This window comes from Athene cunicularia (genome assembly GCF_003259725.1).
Source record: "Athene cunicularia isolate RWA chromosome 2 unlocalized genomic scaffold, athCun1 chr2_part1, whole genome shotgun sequence".
Classification (NCBI taxonomy): Eukaryota; Metazoa; Chordata; class Aves; order Strigiformes; family Strigidae; genus Athene; species Athene cunicularia.
Window position 1 is genome coordinate 76,727,919 of NW_020799095.1, and position 18,694 is coordinate 76,746,612.

The window sequence follows — 18,694 nt, forward strand, 5'->3', positions numbered from 1 at the left end:
CCTTCCTTCCTTCCTTCCTTCCTTCCTTCCTTCCTTCCTTCCTTCCTTCCTTCCTTCCTTCCTTCCTTCCTTCCTTCCTTCCTTCCTTCCTTCCTTCCTTCCTTCCTTCCTTCCTTCCTTCCTTCCTTCCTTCCTTCCTTCCTTCCTTCCTTCCTTCCTTCCTTCCTTCCTTCCTTCCTTCCTTCCTTCCTTCCTTCCTTCCTTCCTTCCTTCCTTCCTTCCTTCCTTCCTTCCTTCCTTCCTTCCTTCCTTCCTTCCTTCCTTCCTTCCTTCCTTCCTTCCTTCCTTCCTTCCTTCCTTCCTTCCTTCCTTCCTTCCTTCCTTCCTTCCTTCCTTCCTTCCTTCCTTCCTTCCTTCCTTCCTTCCTTCCTTCCTTCCTTCCTTCCTTCCTTCCTTCCTTCCTTCCTTCCTTCCTTCCTTCCTTCCTTCCTTCCTTCCTTCCTTCCTTCCTTCCTTCCTTCCTTCCTTCCTTCCTTCCTTCCTTCCTTCCTTCCTTCCTTCCTTCCTTCCTTCCTTCCTTCCTTCCTTCCTTCCTTCCTTCCTTCCTTCCTTCCTTCCTTCCTTCCTTCCTTCCTTCCTTCCTTCCTTCCTTCCTTCCTTCCTTCCTTCCTTCCTTCCTTCCTTCCTTCCTTCCTTCCTTCCTTCCTTCCTTCCTTCCTTCCTTCCTTCCTTCCTTCCTTCCTTCCTTCCTTCCTTCCTTCCTTCCTTCCTTCCTTCCTTCCTTCCTTCCTTCCTTCCTTCCTTCCTTCCTTCCTTCCTTCCTTCCTTCCTTCCTTCCTTCCTTCCTTCCTTCCTTCCTTCCTTCCTTCCTTCCTTCCTTCCTTCCTTCCTTCCTTCCTTCCTTCCTTCCTTCCTTCCTTCCTTCTCTCTTTTTTAAACTTAGGGACACTTTTTATCTTCCTTCAAGATGCGTTCTTCCATACAGCGAGCTCTTTCTTTCCCATAAACTATCTGTGATTCACAGGTAAGTAATATTCAGACTTTCCCCAGTGCTAAGAATGTTTACAGAAAGAGTTCATCAACTAATTGTGCATATGGAGTTAATGCAGTTGTGTCTGTTCAATCACTTACTCAAAGCCATAGCTTTCAGGACAACACTAAAGTCCTTGAACTTCAGCTTTGCTGCAAACAGCTGAATCAGATGAGAAACTGAAGCAAATTGTCACTCACTGGAGCTCAAATGGACTGCAAATAGCAATTGCATACCTTCCAGAGGAAAAATTTCCAGTCCATCTGGATGGTCATCTGTAACCTCAAGATAAATCTGTCAGCCACAGATTTCAGACTGTTTCAGACTGTTAAAGCTACATGTCAACTTGCACTTATGCAATGCCTGAAACCAGACGTCACCTTTCCTCCATTACAGAGCTGGCAGGAGTTGGTATATCAAGCTGCAGAATGTCAAACAGCTACGTATGTCTCCTATCTTGGTTTAAACCAAGGATATTCATAAAGATGCATCTTTCTCACAAAACTTCTGTTGCTGGTTTATATAAAGGGCTGCTCACTGGGACCATTGGATGACCCTTGTTCTATGAACCCAGATAGAGATGATACTTTAACACAGTGGAAGGCAAAGAAACCAGTGACCTGGAAGACATTTCTTTTTTCCTTTAAAGATTTCCATTGACCTGGTATTCCCAGGCAATGCATCTCTAAGTCATTATGTGAACAAGTATAGAAGAGTCCATCGTTATTTTTCCAACAAATGACTGGTAACTATTTATATATATATATATATTTTTTTTTTTTCATAAGGAGGTAATCGAGCAATCCAGTCTCAAATGCTCTCTTTCGTGGACTATCCTTGGATCAGTGTTTCAACAGTGAATAAGTTCAGTGAAAGACCTATTCACTATCCAAAAGACCCCAGATTTTTTTTCTTGTGGTTTTGTTTTTGTTTGTTTCTGCAGAAAGAGCCTGATCTCATAATGCTTGTGAATAACAGGAATGAGGTCTCATGCATGAGTTTCCTCTGATCCCCTACCCAGAGTATAAGAAAAAGCAGAAGGAATTAAACTATATTGTTCCTAATAGTTTCTACTTGTCTGAGGCAGTTGTACCTCATGGATTTCTTGCAGTCCATCTCAGCTTCTATAAACAAAAGAAAGGAATATTTTCTATGTACCTTGAGATGAAACACATATAACCATGAACCTTCATTGCTTGAGAAAGCCTAATCAGTGCAGTGCAAATCAAGCCATGACACTGACCACTTAATCAGGAAACAGCTATCAAGAAGAAACAGTCCCAGGGTGTATAATAAGTGGGGCTTATACCTCCCTGATTATGAGTAGATTCTTTCTTAATGCTCTAACAGGAGTTTCTGGAGATGTGTATGTGTTTAACTGATGATACTTGCTGGAAAAACCAAGCTTCCTAACTCCTCAACATCTTACTTTTACTGTCTGTTTTCCTAATTAGTAGTATTCCTCTTTGAGACACAGAATACCTAATGTACATTTACTTTTATCAGTAAAGGCTATGTGTTTACTTCTAGGAAATCTTAACCTTGGAGAAATATTTTTCAGGGTTATATCACTATATGAACAATTGTAAAGGGATCTGTATGTGTGTAGAAGTATTATAGTCTGAGGAATAATAAAAAAGCATAGGTAATTGAAATTATATAAGACTGTGAACGGGAAAACTGGATTTCATGGCAAGAATAATAAGTAAGATACAGGGGTAGGATGCATTTCAGACAAAAGCCTGAACCTGCAATACATGCCCACTGGATCCAGGATACTGCAGTTCCTGCAAAAGAAAGCTTATGGAGAGCATGAAGATCTGGGAGTATTGTAATAAAAAAAACCTGTGCAAATATAAATAGGATCTATTCAGTAGCATTGACTTGTTTAACCACTTCTTGTACAAGGCACATCATACTCACAGGTTGAAGCTGGAATAGAAGTTGTGTAAGTAGGCTTAGGCTCTTAAATTGTGAAGACAAGATTGAAAACACTAATAAGTTAAATTATTAACCCTAAATTAAAAAATTAAGGAAACATGTCGTATTCAGTACAAACAAAGCCTGGCATTCTTGACATAGAAAATGGACAGAGTCAGACTAGCAGAATTGCCTAGAAGGCCTGAAAGATTGAAAACTTAATTGATAACTGATGTGCTGGTCTCTGCTACAATATGAGAAAACAGGTGGGTTTTGCAGGAAGAGAGAAACTGGCTTCACTAAAAAGGCCTTCACTTTTATTTGCAAAGTGACGCTGTAAAACCTACTGAGGATATGCAGTCCAAGAAACATCTGGTTCTGTCCTTCTGACTTATTTTATGAAGTCTGCCAACATCATTTATATATAATTATACTAGTTTTAGCAGGACTACTGCCTCTGCAACTCTAATGAGAACAAATATGTTGCAATGTTGGCAGACGTTTGTGCTTTTCTAAACTTCCTAAACTACAATGTTTGTTCAAGATCCTAGCTGAGGAATTTATTTGCGGGGTTGGATCAGTTCAGCTTCCATATGATAATAATATAAGTATTGATTTTGTTATCGTTATTGTTCTTATGACCCCAAAGCCCAGATCAGGCACTCACTACACGTTACTACACAGTAATAGAGCGTACTGTCCATCCATAACAAACAGTAAAAAACTGAAGACAAACCAGTACGTACAAGAGATTGTGGGACAACGTCAATCAAATGAGCTTGTCTTCCACATGCTAGCAGATTAATCATTATCAGTTGGTTTTGAGGGGGCATTTTTAGGGACTAGAGTGAAGAGGTGAGCATGAAGAGGACATGTAAGAGAAAAGCCTAAAACCGTGTATGTTTATGGGGAGCTCCATGTAGGCTTGAGAGGTAGCATTTTTGAACAAATAAGCAGATGGGCAATATGTGCACTAATTAAAGCTTGAACCTCATCCCTGGATAATAAATGAGAAATTATTTGTAGAATGATGATAGCTGTCAATGTCTTCAAAAATGAGTTTTTTGTTTATTGTGAGAGGAGCTGACAAAAATGCAAAGAGCTGCATGAGCTAATCGAACTGGTGGGTTTTGAAGACAGTCTTGGCAGCAGTGTATAAATAGATATGTCTGGGACAAAAATGCCTTTGTCAGGGCCAAGATGTTACAGTAAGTGAGCTGTAAAATAACTGTGACCTTAATGAGAATTTTAACAGCATGACTGGACAAAAATGGCCAAGTTTTAGAGGTGGTTCTGTGGGTATAGCAAAGCCTAAATTAAACCTGGCATCCAAGTTACAGGTGTTTGAGACTGGCAGGATGGAAAGAGTCCTTTGATAATCTGGAAGAGAGGCAGGGAAGAGGTGGCTTGAAGGTGAGAACAAGAGCTCTGTTTTAGCTATACTGAAGTTGAGATGGCAACCAGGCACTCCCAAAGGCATGTCAGCAAGACATGCCTTGATCTTACCCAATGAAGGTAAGGGAAGAGAGGAATAAAGCAGTGTCTGAGATCCTTCCAATAAAGATGATATTGGAGTTTGAAGGTGAGATGAAACCAGGAGGGAATCAGCAAGAGAGGAACAAGGACTATTGGAAGTATAAAAAATGTGACCTATGAGGAAATGATGAAGGAATTAGGATTTTTTCATAAAAAATAGAAGTATGGTTACTGTCTACATAAGCATTACAGGTAGCTGGAAAATGGAAAATTAACTGTTCTCCACTGCAATCAGGAAGAGGTCAGTTTATATTGTTACAGGAGCTATTTAAGTAAAGGAGCACAAAAGAAACCTTTGCAATACTATGCATAGCAATCCACGAAGGCTGCCATGCCCTCTCCTCTGGATTTTTTAGGAAGAGATCTGCCAAGAAAAGCAGGCACCAAGACGAGGTAAAGCTGACTTTGCTGAGGGCTAGAAAGGTGGTTCTAATAATTTCTTGCAGTCTCAAGTTTAAATAAACTTGAATGTCCACAAAAAAATCTGAAAATGGGAAATCTAATGTGTATTTTTCATCCTCTAAAATGTTTATATAAATCCACTATTATATGTGTTGGTTTCACTGATATTTAACACTTTTTCACATCTAATATGATTTGAAAGGCTAGGTGATACTTATGAACTCCTGTAGTTATTAACCTGATCTTCTCATTTGTAAAACTTTTTATGTTTCTCTTTTTGTCTGTAAAGATTTCTTCCAAATTTTTTCAATGTATTCAAAAGCCAGATTTTTTTTTTTTTTTTTTTTTTTGGTCATAACCTCTCTTGTTAGTTTTCCTCATTTATCTCAGATAGTACTAAGGGGGTCTTTGAAAACTGTATTTTTATATAAATTTATTTCTTCTTCTTCATCTTGATGATGATGGTGATGATTATTATTTGCTTGGTCAAAATGGGGAATAAAAAGTATGTGGAAATGCTGGCCAACCTATTATCTAGGAAATTTGTGTGTCTGAAATTTTAATCTTGACCAAGCATGTCTTGACCAAAAGCATTAAATCATGTGTTCCTTATGTTTTAAATTGTGGCCAGTTATAGCTCTAACTAGAAGCTGAAATGGGTTTCACTGAGGCAAGCTGTGAGCTAGTCTGGCAGTGTGCATTCCCAGTCAATGTTTTTCATTGGTACAGTTCTGTCATTGTACTTGCAGTTCCTAAGTAACCACAGCAGAGCTCTAGAAATAACCAGACTCACTATCTGACCATTGTTTAAAACACTTGAATGCCAGTTGTAATTTTGGCTTGTATTTTTTGGTTATAGCATTGAGCTCAAAAAGTTCTTGTCAGTATTCATCACTGAATCTTAAACCTATGGCCCAAAATGATAATTGTGAACCGAATTGGTAATTTTTTAGACTCTGATGCTGTTCATCAAGAAAATAATCCAAGCTGTAGAAAATTGTTTGGAAATCAAAACCCTCCATGTAAAAGTGACACTTTTTGTGGTTTTTTTGTTTGTTTGGTTTTTTTTGTTTTGTTTTTTTTTTTAACTCCATCAAAGATCAGAGTGGGATGCTCTCTACATTTGTAGGTATAGCGTTTTGTTGCATTTTTCTCAAGTGCTTGTAATACTAATTTTAGCATTTCTGTTTAATACAATCTGATGAAAATTCATCTGTTATTCTTCATGTACTGCAAGTGGCACTTGAGCACATGTTGATGATACTGAGTTATTTTGGGTAGCAAAGATGAAGAGCAACTACAAATTCTGCAGAAAGACCTCATAACATGAAGTGAGTGGATAAGAGGGAAGATGAAATTCCATGTATCTAAGTGCAATGAGATGCACACAGAAGGAAACAACAGTAACTTTGCATGAGTGGTGATGGATTACTGCTATCATTCAGGAACAAGATACTGGAGTTGCAATAGCTACTTAAGGTGAAAGCATCAGCTCAGCTCTCAGTCATGGTCAAAAATAGAACTGAATGTTAGGAACTAGTAGAAAAGGATAGAAAGCAACCCAGAGAACTTTCTGTTGTTCCTATATGAGGTTTAATGCTATATAAATCCATAGCATGCCTGTCTAAAATGCTGTTTGCTGTTCTGATTCATTCTGTCTCAAAAAGAATATAGCAGAAGTGGTAAGGATAAAAAAAAAAAGTGGTGGCAAGTTGACCAGCCCTATGAAATCACTTCTCCATGTGAACTATATAAATTAAGCGAAGTCCCTCCACCTGAAAGAGACTGAGAAGACAGAAAATTGAGATTCAAATAATTATATGAGGTCTGGAGAAGGCAAATAGGAAACGGTTAGTCACTGTGTCTTATGGTACAATGATAAGGGAAACTAGGTGGGAAAATGTTCAAAACAAAAGGAAGTGTGTCTTTTCAAAACATACATCAGCTGTGGCATTCCTAACTCTAGGATCCTGTGCATGCATGAAGTCAGTGATGGAATAAAGTATGGAAACAGGGGTCTATGAAGGATTGTATAAATGTACTAAGATCCTGTATTCCTGGATGTCTACGTCATAATTTATGATCACCAACTGTACGTTTGCCTTGCTAAACTCTTTCTTAAGCATTTGATATGGGTGACCATCAGAGAGAGCATACTTAGGCTAGATGGACCATTGCACTAATTCCAGCTCTTAACACTAACGAATCTGAGCGCTCTGAGTGGAGGGACTATTGTTTGGGAAAGTACGAGTGGATTTCAGGCATAGCACTGAGAGAACATATTATTATTTGGTTGACACAATGAAGGGTGACATATTTTTGCCTTTCCCCTTTTCCTTATCCTTCACTTTTTGTGTACCTTAGTGTTTTTCCTCATTTGCTTGCTTTCAATCTCTACTTCTCTTTAGTTTCTTTTTCCTTTGCACCAATCGATCCTTCAGTCCTAAACACCCAATAGAAGAAAGTACCCACTAGTGAATATACTGCGTGAAGCATTTCCAGTATTCCTTCATTGCACTTGGCTTTCTACTGTGGAGCTGAGCTAAGCTTAACCTTGAGTCTGTGATCCTCCAGCTATCAGCCAGGATCAAGAGATGCTGTAGGGGGATTTATAGGAAGTTATGATTCTTGTTTAGTGTTGCCCTTTGTTACTACTGTTTGCAGAAGAACTTGTAGTCTGTTGTGCTTGTGCACCCAGTGTTTAAAGATCAGTAAAGATCAGCAGCACTGTCCAAGCTCCTGGTCCAGCACCAGTGGCTGATGCCCTGGTGGGATCCTGGGAGAGTCAGCCTTGTTTGCACTGAATCTATTATGATTCCACTACGCTTGCAGCATTAAGCAAGCAGTAACAAACATTTGGAGGCATAAAAGTTTTTCTGTTTTGACCCAGATACTGGTCAAGGCTCTTGGGTTTTTCCAAGATAGAGATTTTACAGCAAGGTCACCTTGAATTGAAGCAACACAAACAAGTGGGGCCTTGATGGATTTTCGGCAGTGGTGCACCACTTCCTTTTAAGTGGGTGGAATTGAAGTTGGCCTATGGCAAGCTCAGTTGAAAATCCAATATTTAATTCTTGTTATGCTCTCATTATTCTGTTTAGAAAGTGGTTTAAGTGATACATACATACATAGCACCATATTTCCCCCCTTCTCTATTCTGAAATAATCAAAAGGACTTTGGTAAAAGACAGGGAATGTTTTTGAAATGAGACATGACACATTAATTTGGACTCCATCGCTCTGCTTTGGTATTGGAATAGCAATTCACTGGCAAGTTAAAACATTCCCTTTTAGCTCCTGATGACCCAAACTAGTTTGAGCCCACAAGCCATCAGTCTTTCTTCATTTACCCTTCCTTCCTTGAGGCCATTGCTATTGATTTTATAACAAGCAGGGTCTGGTATCGTCAAACACAGCTGTACACATGCTGAGTGATTGTTGTGACATAACAAATTACATTTTCCACAGGCTTTAGTCAAATGTGTTTTCATTTATAATCTTACCAGAAAAAAACCAATCAGTACAACTTGTTTGTTCCTTCAGCACTTTAATTTCAGTTACCGGGAAGGGAGTTGTTAGAAAAATGAGAAAATAAATACCAAGAAAATACATATGTTTGTAAGATAATTAATTAATTTCTGAGAAACCAAATGTAACCTTAAGGATGTTTTAATTAGATATATTTAGACATTACATTCCTAGGTCCTGGCAGTGTTATGAGATTCTCAGATCTCTAAAAATGACCATAATATCTGAACACCTATGGCTTTTTCCCCATCAGATTTTAAGAGTTTATCTGTAACAGTGTCCCCAGAAAATCAGTGTGTAACTTTCTACCAGACAGAAGGAGTGTTTTAAATTTTTTGCATTATAACAGCAACACCCATTGGTAGATCCAAACCAGAGCCCTGTTGTGCTAACCACTGAGCAAATGCACAGGGAGAAATAAACTCTTCTGTGGTTTCCTAAGGTATGATGCTTATGGATGACAGTGCAACGTCAACAGTAACCAGTTTTGTTGTGCTCTTAAATAGATCAAAAAGCTGCACTCTTGATTTTGCATGGTTATCAAACTTACGATGTGAGTTAGTTATATGTATTTTTTGATAACTGATTTGAATTTGAGAACTGAAAGGAAAGCTATCATTTAAAATGAGAAGACACAATTCTGTTTTTCTTTCATGATCTCAACTAATAAATCCAAAAAGTATTTTGCCACCCTCTAAAATCTTTCCTTGCTGGTTTCTTCAGTTGTATTTGCTCTACAGAATATGCATTTAAATTTAGTTTTGTGTGTTTCTTCATAAAGAGTTCCAAGCAGAATGCAACTGATTCAGTCTTAAAGGTTATTTTTTCATGCTGTGTCACTTTTAAAACTTGCAGTGTACTGGAAGATGTCACTAAATACATCAGGAACTTTGAGTTTTAATTATTTATTTACAGTATCTTTTAGTTTTCCTCCAGTTGCAAATCCTATTGGTGTGCAAGAAAATGTAGGCACTTCATTTCCTTAAAATGCTTTGTGTTGTATCAATCTAGAAATGATGAAACATATTCTTGCTCCCAGTGAATCAGAAAAAAATCTTTGACGAGGATTTGCTGTTGACCAAAACTTCAAAATGTTTACAGATGCTCTTACTGCATCTAGCAAGGAAGAAAGATCCCGTTGAGTCAGCCAAGTGGGATACTCTTCCTGACAATCAGCTGTGAAGAATGTCCAGACATTCCTGATGGCAGCTCGACGCCTGCTGACCCTGGGAACATCAACCATTAAACATTGAGCAGAAGTGTTTGGAAGTTATGTTAATCTTGTCATTTCCTCAGCTGTTGCAAAATAACATTATACAAACAGCAGTATTCTATCTGTTCATATTGCTTTCAGTCACAGCAACAGAATGAAAACATTTATGCCCATAAACTTTTCGTATGCTTTTGCCTCAAACAATAGAACATCTCTCCAGTTCCCTCTCTAAAGATAAAAACTAGCAACGTGAATAGTTTAGAATACCAATAGTTAATACATCTAGATGAAACCTGAGTTCCTACACTGAACTCCCTGAAACAGTAAAAAGACAAAAAAATTGACCATCCAGTATGTTTTTTGGAGCTGCTCTGTGCTTAGTTCCTCCAAGTGAGATGACTTACTGAGAACACTTCTTTTTAAAAATGAGTGTCTAAATGTAGGTATCCTATACAAACAGCTAGGCCTTGTTGCACCTCCTTTTACAATAGTGCATCACAAATTAGAAGAAGGAAGAAAATCAGGTGCATTAAATAAACAGTCAAAGAGCAAAGATGATTATAGAACATATTTATTTGCTGTTTTTTTCATTACACTTTGGGTATACATGCAAATATTTGCTTTGTTGCTCTAATTTGAGAAAATTTATACATCTAATTAAAAAAACCCACCCCACAACAAAGAGGTTGTTTTATGAAAATACAATGTCAGGACTTAAAAAAGCTTCAGTTTTCATCCTGGTTACCTAAAATTATGATTAAGTCAATCTCTAATAGTCTTTGAAATAGTGCCATCCGGACCACAAAGCACATTTTTTGCCCCTGCCAGGCTCTTAGAGGCAGCGTGCATGGTAGCCAGTGGTCAGCAGCAGTCCACTGGTCAACCAGCCAGCAGCCAGTATTGAGCTCTAGCCTGGTCACCACACTTGTCCCCTGCCCATGTGACTGGCCAGACTGGGGGGTTAGGTTGGGAGGGTAAAGGGCTGGAGGACATGGGGAAAGCAGCAAGAACATGAAGGAATGGAGGAGCATAGTTCACACCTTTCCCAGCATATAGAAAGCAGGAGGACCTGAGGGTTTCACCGTTCAGACATAAGACACAGCCCAGGGAAAGCAGACTTCAATAGATTCACAGAGCTACTTGTTTCCATGTGCAGCTGCCATGACATTGCATTTGCTTCTGTTTCATGGAGAAATCACTATGTAAAACTCTCCCAGAACCTGATGCTAATGAATATGTGTCAGATTTTTCTTTTCTAGATGATTTATCATGCTACAAACAGAAGCTGCCAATCATCTACAATGTTGAGTGACTGCTCACTTTTCTCCTATGTGTACACACTTTGGAATGAACATGTCTCTTCTTTTGTGGTACTTATACACTTAAGTACTCAGAATGAATGGCTTCGGGAATATTTTTCTTCAAAAAAGTCCTTAACTTTAGAATTAGTTCCTATCTTGAGGTCCAAGTTGCTGTGTCTTTGGGGCATAAATACATAGCCTATTTTTGTGAAATGTTGGCAGGCATGGAGGCTTTGGGCTGCAGTTGGATGAATGTTACTTTTTCCTCCTTTTTTCTTGCAGTAATTCAAGTTTTTTTCCACTTGTTGACTGAGTCCTGTTATTAACATTCTTGTTTTGGTAGTAGAAGGAATTGATTATTAGAATAAAAGATAGTGTTAGCCATGTGGCTCCTATGTATTTCTTCCTTTACTCACTCTTGTCTTTTAAATTAGAACCTCTATCCACAGCTGCCAAACCCGATTGAAATCTGACATTTTTATGCAAATTATTTAATTAACAGTTTTGTCATGCTAGAACCACTTTTAAAATTTTAGCCTTTAAAGTCTTTGTAAACATATGGCTGATGAAAGAACCAAGAGTTCTACTCAACAGTCTGATTTTGTTTATATAGCATCATCAGTGCACACACCAACTTTTCCGCAAGCCCTCAGCTTCTGTTCTGAATTGAGAATGTCCATTAGAGACAAGAGGTACTTCAGGGTGTGTGGATATTACAGTCTTGGTCTGCTTTGGGTAACTTGTAGTAGCATTTAAAACATGATGGTAGACTTACAAGGCTAACATTGGTTTCAGTTTCCTTCCTCTAACCTGGTCTGAATGAACACCCAAGTCTCATTATGTAGCAAAAAACCTTAGTAATCTAAGTAGAGCTGGGGGTAACTGCAAAAAAACGTGGTTCTTGCTCATTGATAGTATATCTGGACATCATTCCTCCTGCTAAGTGTTTTGCAATGAGGCTTATTTTATGAAACTTTAGGTTTTGAAAATCAAATCCTGGCTTCGTGGAGCAGACTCAGGAGAGGTGTTCCCTTCTTCAACAAAATCTCTTACATGTTTGCATGTGTTCAGCCCAACAATTAACACACAATATTTTTAGTAGAGCAGTTTTTCTTAAGTAAAATACAAAGAAAAACAATAAAAGCATTTTGAGTACAATACTGATTTAAATAATTTCAATAATTACAACTGTTTCAGGTTATGGAAAGTAATAAGAAGGATAAAAATTTAATAACTGAACTTATACCAAACATCTGACATTAGCAGAATGCTAAGGGCACTAAGTCAAAGACTCAAATGTTAGGTAGCACTAGAATTAGGGTCACCAAGTGCATATTAATTCCATATTCTTAATGCTACTGCTTCCTACTTTTGCTTATCAATGAACATTATCTTCCTTATACCCTGACTGCCAAAGTCACAATGCAGGCTGAGTTATACATATCTGAATGAAAAATCAACTTATAGTAGAAAATAGCTGAACACTTTTAAACGGACTGCCTACAATAAACAGATGAAGTATGTTTTGCCAGAAAAGTTCACAGCTATTTGGGAAATGGTGGGATCCCTTTGGTTTGAACATCCCTTTGGGACAGAACACTGCATGAAGGCTGAAGGTATGACTGGAGGGAGTTCAGTTCAACACAGGTTTTGCACAGAATTTTGCTGCTACTTACAGGTGACTTGAAAAACTTTTTTTAAAAAAATGACACTTTTGTACCATATGTCCATACATGAGGGATTTGGGACAGTGATCAGATACAAACGGGTATTTACAACAGCATGATATGAGACCAATATCCACTGTCCCTAATTCACAGCCCACAGCATCTGCTCTTGTAAATGACACTTGGTAGGGGAATCTCTATCATGTATTTTTAACACTTACATATTTGACCTTGAATGGAGACAGGCAGAACAGGCTAAATCCGCAAATGCCAACTGAGATGCACAAAAGCTTTGCAGGGCTTCCTTTCAAGTCTAGGATGATGTGGGTACCTCCTTACACTCCTATTGCTCTAGTGTGACATGAGTTAGACTAGTGATGGAACAGAAGACTAGGCTGTGAGGGGTGTGCCTTAGTATCCAAGCAAAATCAGCAAAGTAAATTAATTCAGGTGTTTTTTGGTTGGGGTTTTTTTTGGCTATTTTTAGTTTCTCAGTGATAAACATGCATTAGTTTTAATTTATTTTCTCTTTTGCAGGAAAGCTGAGCACACACAGGACCAATGTGATCAAGCAATGCCCGTTTATTACAACTAAGAAAGCCCTTTTATAATGTTCTCCCGCACACGAGTAACATGCAGTACAAGTCCTCAAGACTGGACAGTTAACTTAGCCCACGCTTTAAACCTTCTTATGATTGGTTAAAAAGTGCCACATCAGCCTTGCCAGGCCTCTGCCTTGTGTAACTCCCTCTTCCGTCCCAACCCCTTCCGGGGGTTGTTTGTCTTGTCGAGTTTCAACCCCCTCATTCAGGGTCACATCCTTATCGCCTTCTTGCTCGGCTGAGGCTCTTATTCTTGTTATCACGCAGGATTGCTCACATGGCCATTCTCTCACAGAAAGCCCTCTAGAATCCCAACACTCTTTCATCTTTGTCTAATACTACTTCTGTAGCCACTTTCAAGTTGTCAAGCATTTTGGGTTTTAACAATTCTAGACTAAAAAGACTGGTTGTAAATAACACCATCTAGTTTTTTTCCTAACAGGCAGCTGAACACAGTTTGGGAGCAACTGAGGAAAGTATGACTTGAATTGGACTTGAAACTTTTACTGGTGCTACTAAATGATCTGAGCTGATAGGGAATGTATGGCTGGAAAAAACAATCTATTATAATATGCCATGCATCTTGTTAAGTTCCTGACTGTCTTACCTCCTACATAAACCCTCTAGACAAGTACTTCTAGCTTTTTGTGTTCACCGTGAGTCTGAGAGAGTGAAAGGGCAGAGGTTGAATGAGATTTTGGTCACACAAATATGCTGTCTGCGTTTAAATAAAAAAGGTAAATGAAGTCTCATTAAAGACAGTCAGTGAGACTCATTATAGGGAAAACTTTTTCTAATTAGTCTTTTTTTTTTTTTTTTTCTTCATTTTTTAGTGGATTTAAGATATGCTCAAAGCAAACCATAAATGTTCACCCAGGAGCTTGCTCTAATTTAGCTAAATCACTTTTTAGAAGTGACTTAGGGCCTGGCTTACTTGGAGAATTTATTATGAAATTCTTGTGCACTGACAACTCCACCATCATTTCCCATGCTGTGCGCCTTGGTGCCTGGCACTTGCTGCCTGCTCAGCACGCTTTCACAGGGTAAATGTGATTTAGGGCTCCTAATGCTAGACCAGTGTCACAGAAACGTTACCCAAGTATGAGGGCTGCAGAGCTGGTTAAGATTTCTTCTAAAAATTGTAATGGTCCGGTTCCATGAAGTCAGGAGTTATGCCAAGTTTTGTCTCTACCCACACAGTCCCAAAAAGGCCAGCACAAAAGCCTGAAGTCCAGATAAGTGCTATATCCTGTGCTTTAGACCATTTAGCAGTGATAAGGTCATATATATGTACTCTTTACCCAAATCTCACTTGTACTGCTGGGTGATGTAGTAACACAGGAATCCAATATTAATGAGTACGGACCTGCAAACAGAGAGGAGGAACTAATGGATTGCTAAATCATATCCTGGCTTACTTTAAGGTGGTGTCTTGGGGCTAACAACCAAAAAATTAAAACTTAAATTAGTCTATAGAAGAAAGTTGTGTAAGGCAGCAGAGTATATTATCATCCAAAGTAGAGGACAAAGCACGCTAATATTTTTATTATGTATAAATTTTAAAATCCCTCAATATAGATTCAAATGTAATAGGGCTTATGTCTTAGGCTTGTAATTTTTCATAACTTCAGTCCAAATTCTGACCTATTTAAGAGACCAGAGTTATTAATATTTCCTATTATTTCTATTCCTCAAACTTTTCAAATGGATTTCTCCAAGGCATTCTTTCTTCTCACACCTACCTTCCTCTTCATTTTGAAAGTATGAGTTCAGGGTAGTGGCTGAAAGACAGAAAAACAAACACATAAAAATGTTTTGACTGCAGGTATTCATTGCAAAATATTAATTTTTTTCCTGGAGGAGATGTGAAGGTGAATCAGGAAATGGATGGCTTTTTCAGATCACATGAATCAGTACCCCAGAATTCATCATTTTCACCAAATAGCTGGATATTTTTTGAGACTTGAAGTTAGATGGTGCTTATTTAAGGCTTATATAACATCTTCTTTAACTGCCTTATCTGTCAGAGACTTTAATGAAAAGAGGCAATTACTAAAAATCAACTTGTACATTTATAAATTCAAGTGCACATTTATTTATATTATATAGTTGTGTCAAAAATATCACCTTAAGCATTCATAAAATTAAACCACTTTGTTTATAAAGAGCCTAAATCATACAAACACCATGAGAAATACTACTTTATTCTCTCTTTTGATCAGAAATGGTAAATATAAACTCATCAGATAAACATCTAGCTCTCAAAAGCCAAATAATTTGGAATTTCGTTTCACTGTTCCTAATTGATAGATATTAAAGGTACTGGTCAGTGTAACCTTTAAATACAGCACATAATGCAAGAGAATAATTTGACAGAAAACAGGAGAGAGTTTGTAACTCTGGTATTTATTTCCCTGTGATTTAAAGTAAGTGTTGCAATGGTGTCTTTTGCTAAGATAATTAAAAATTTGCTCAGTCTGAACTTGTATCTGCTACTGGGGTTTGTGCTATTGGGCTACAGCCTTGCATATCCTACTTTTTAACTGTATACTTCTCTACTGGAACCATCGGAGGATGACATTCAAATATGGCATACTCATGATGATCCAGCCTTGGAAGATGACATTGCTCAGTGCAGGCAGGAATCTGAGGATTCACACAACTCAAATGCAGAAGACCAAATACTTTCCTGAATCTCAATGACAAAGAAGGAAGAAACCACAATGTAGACCTGATGAACAGGTCTCTCCGCAAAGTCACATAAGCAAGGTAGATTCAAGGTACCAGACTGCACAAACTCTGTGTTCTTTAGCATTGGTTCAGGAAAGGGAGCTTGTTCACATGCACCATGCTCCTGGCTGGTCTGCTCTGGAAAGTTTCTGGTCACCAGGAGGGTTTCTCCTGAGTCAAAGATGACGTGGTTGAAAAAACAAAATCAGGCAATTAACTGTGAGAAATCAAAGTTTTTCTCTGCATACTTCTCATGAATTAAACAAAAATAACCAATGTTTTTAATGGAGTGAAATGAACAAAATGCAATGAAAATAAAGCCTTTGAACTCTGTCATCGTGAAGCAAGCGACGTCTTTTCATAGAATCATAGAAGACTTTTGGGTTGGAAGGGACCTTTAAAGGTCATCTAGTCCAATCCCCCCTGCAATGAGCAGGGATGTCTTCAACTAGATCAGGTTGCTCAGAGCCTTGTACAACCTGGCCTTGAATGTTTCCAGGGATGGGGCATCTACCACCTCTCTGGGCAACCTGTTCCAGTGTCTCATCACCCTCAATGTAAAAAATATCTTCCTCATATCTAGTCTAAATCTACCCTCTTTCAGTTTAAAACCATTACCCCTTGTCCTATCACAACAGGCCCTACTAAAAAGACTGTCCCCATCTTTCTTATAGGCCCCTTGAAGTACTGGAAGGCTGCTATAAAGTCTTCCTGGAACCTTCTCCAGGCTGAACAACCCCAACTCTCTCAGTCTGTCCTCTTAGAAGAGATGTTCCATTCATCTGCTCATCTTTGTGGCCCTCCTCTGGATCTGCTCCAATAGCTCCATGTCTTCCCTGTGCTGAGGGCTCCAGAGCTGGACACAGTACTGCAGGATGGGTCTCACCAGAGCAGATGTGAGGGGTAGAATCACCTCCCTCAACCTGCTGGCCACATTCCTTTTGATGCAGCCCAGGATACAGCTGGCTTTTTGGGCTGTGAGTGCATATTGTCGGCTCATGTCCAGCTTTTTATACACCAGTACCCTCCAGTCCTTCTCTGCAGGGCTGCTCTCAATCCTTTTCCCTACAATGCAAACATAACTCAAAACATAGCTCAATGCTCAGTTTTACTGAAGCTAACTCCTCCCTTTTTTCTTTTTTTCTTCCCCCCCCCTTTTTTTTTTTTTCTTTCTTCTTCTTTCTTTCTTTTTCCTCTTAACCTAACTTAAACTTTGGGCTTACAGTATCTGACTTTGTTTTTCTAAATGATGAGAGACAGACATACTATCCAAGGTGCTTTTGATGGGTAATGAGAAGACAGGCCTTTCCTTACACCATGGCTTTCCCACTTAAACAGATGGAAATCCGCCCCCTTCCCTGCTTTCTAACACTCCTTATATCCTGCCACCACAGGGAGGAGCTGAAATCTGGCTTCCCACCAAACTGGCCAAAAGCCTGAAGGTGCTGTGCAGCCTTTTCTCTTCCAACTGCACTACCTTACCGCTTTCACGTGCTAAAATCCCTTGACATGCTAGGCTCTATTTTGTTGCAAGAAGGGATCAAGAATTAGTAACAGTGAGAAATATAATGACAGAAAAATGCAGGGTAAAGGAGGAAGTGATCCATGCTAGAAGGAAGGCTGGATAGAATTGGGGCTTGGTCCTCTCAGGGTTTTCTTTTCCTTCCTTAAATCAGACAGCAGAGCTTCTCCTGCTTCTTCCTCTCCTATCCTCAGCATGATACTCTAAGATTATGTTAGGATTTATTATTTATTTTGGTTACAGTAATAGAGGCTTAGCCTGGGATCAAGACACTACTGTGCAAGGTACTTGTACAGACCCAAACACCTCTCAGCCACTGCTTGCAAGAGTATGTCTGGGGATTGATTTGCCTAAAATTACCTGTATCACTCAATTAATCTGATTTAACTCTGCACTTAGACACAGTACAGAGTAACATGTAACATTAAACAATGTTACATTTTGTAGCTTTATTTCAAACATGGTTAATCTCATGGCCAGTTTCATACATCTTTGCCCATGAGCTTTTCAAAACAAAATAAAATGAAATTGAATTAACCATTGACATCATTACTGTTCTTCCATAAGATTGGTGGTTAGCTATAAGACACATGACTTAAAACCTCTGGGGATGCATACAGAGAAAGTATGATTCCAGTGAAATTTTTTTTATGGTAGAACATACATCATTAATCCAGTATTATATAAAGCTATAAATGTGGGGGGTTTTGTTGTTGTCTTCCATGTATGTCCATTGTTTCACAGCTAAACTGCAGAGTTATTATTATTAAAGCTAAAATTTTTATGTGTTTTTTTACTGTTGGTTTTGCATGTGCAGTGCTTGCTTTTCATAGATAAAGTATGGATGTTTGATTTTTTTTATTTTTTTGACAGTAGTTGGAAAAAAGAAAGTCTAAAGTTATTGTAATAGGTAAAGAGATATATATATATAGCGTAGGACTTGCTGATGTAAACAGATACGTCTTAGAAACACTCCAAACAAGTTAAGGGAGTATATACGTGAATTGTCACTTTCATGGCAATTTTGAAGCATAAAATGGATTCTTTTATTTTCTATAGAAATATTTTCTGGAGCTGAGAAAATTTCACAGGAAAGTGATCCTACATAAATATACATTACATTGGTGTCTTACAAAAGTGTATTGTTAGAAATAAGGAAACTTCCTTGACAGTCAGGGATACATGATTGTTATGGAAAAAAAGTCTGGCCTTTAGTATTTGCTTTTGTGGTTTGGGTGTGTGGTGGTTTTTGGTGGTGTTTTTTTTTTTGTTTTTTTTTGTTTTTTTTTTTTTTTTAAAAAAA

General features: G+C 38.3%; 1 long non-coding RNA gene and 1 other non-coding gene across 2 annotated transcripts; both read right to left on the reverse strand.

Annotated features, from left to right (window-relative positions):
* Positions 1-13,456: 13,456 nt before the first annotated feature.
* LOC113476718 lies at positions 13,457-15,385 on the reverse strand. Its single transcript, XR_003397768.1, has 2 exons — positions 14,882-15,385; positions 13,457-14,505 (listed from the first exon to the last, which is right to left on the reverse strand). It is a non-coding gene; the product is annotated as an uncharacterized LOC113476718 (long non-coding RNA).
* On the reverse strand, positions 15,010-15,078 carry LOC113477446. Its single transcript, XR_003397911.1, has one exon. It is a non-coding gene; the product is annotated as a small nucleolar RNA SNORD123 (small nucleolar RNA).
* Positions 15,386-18,694: the final 3,309 nt, after the last annotated feature.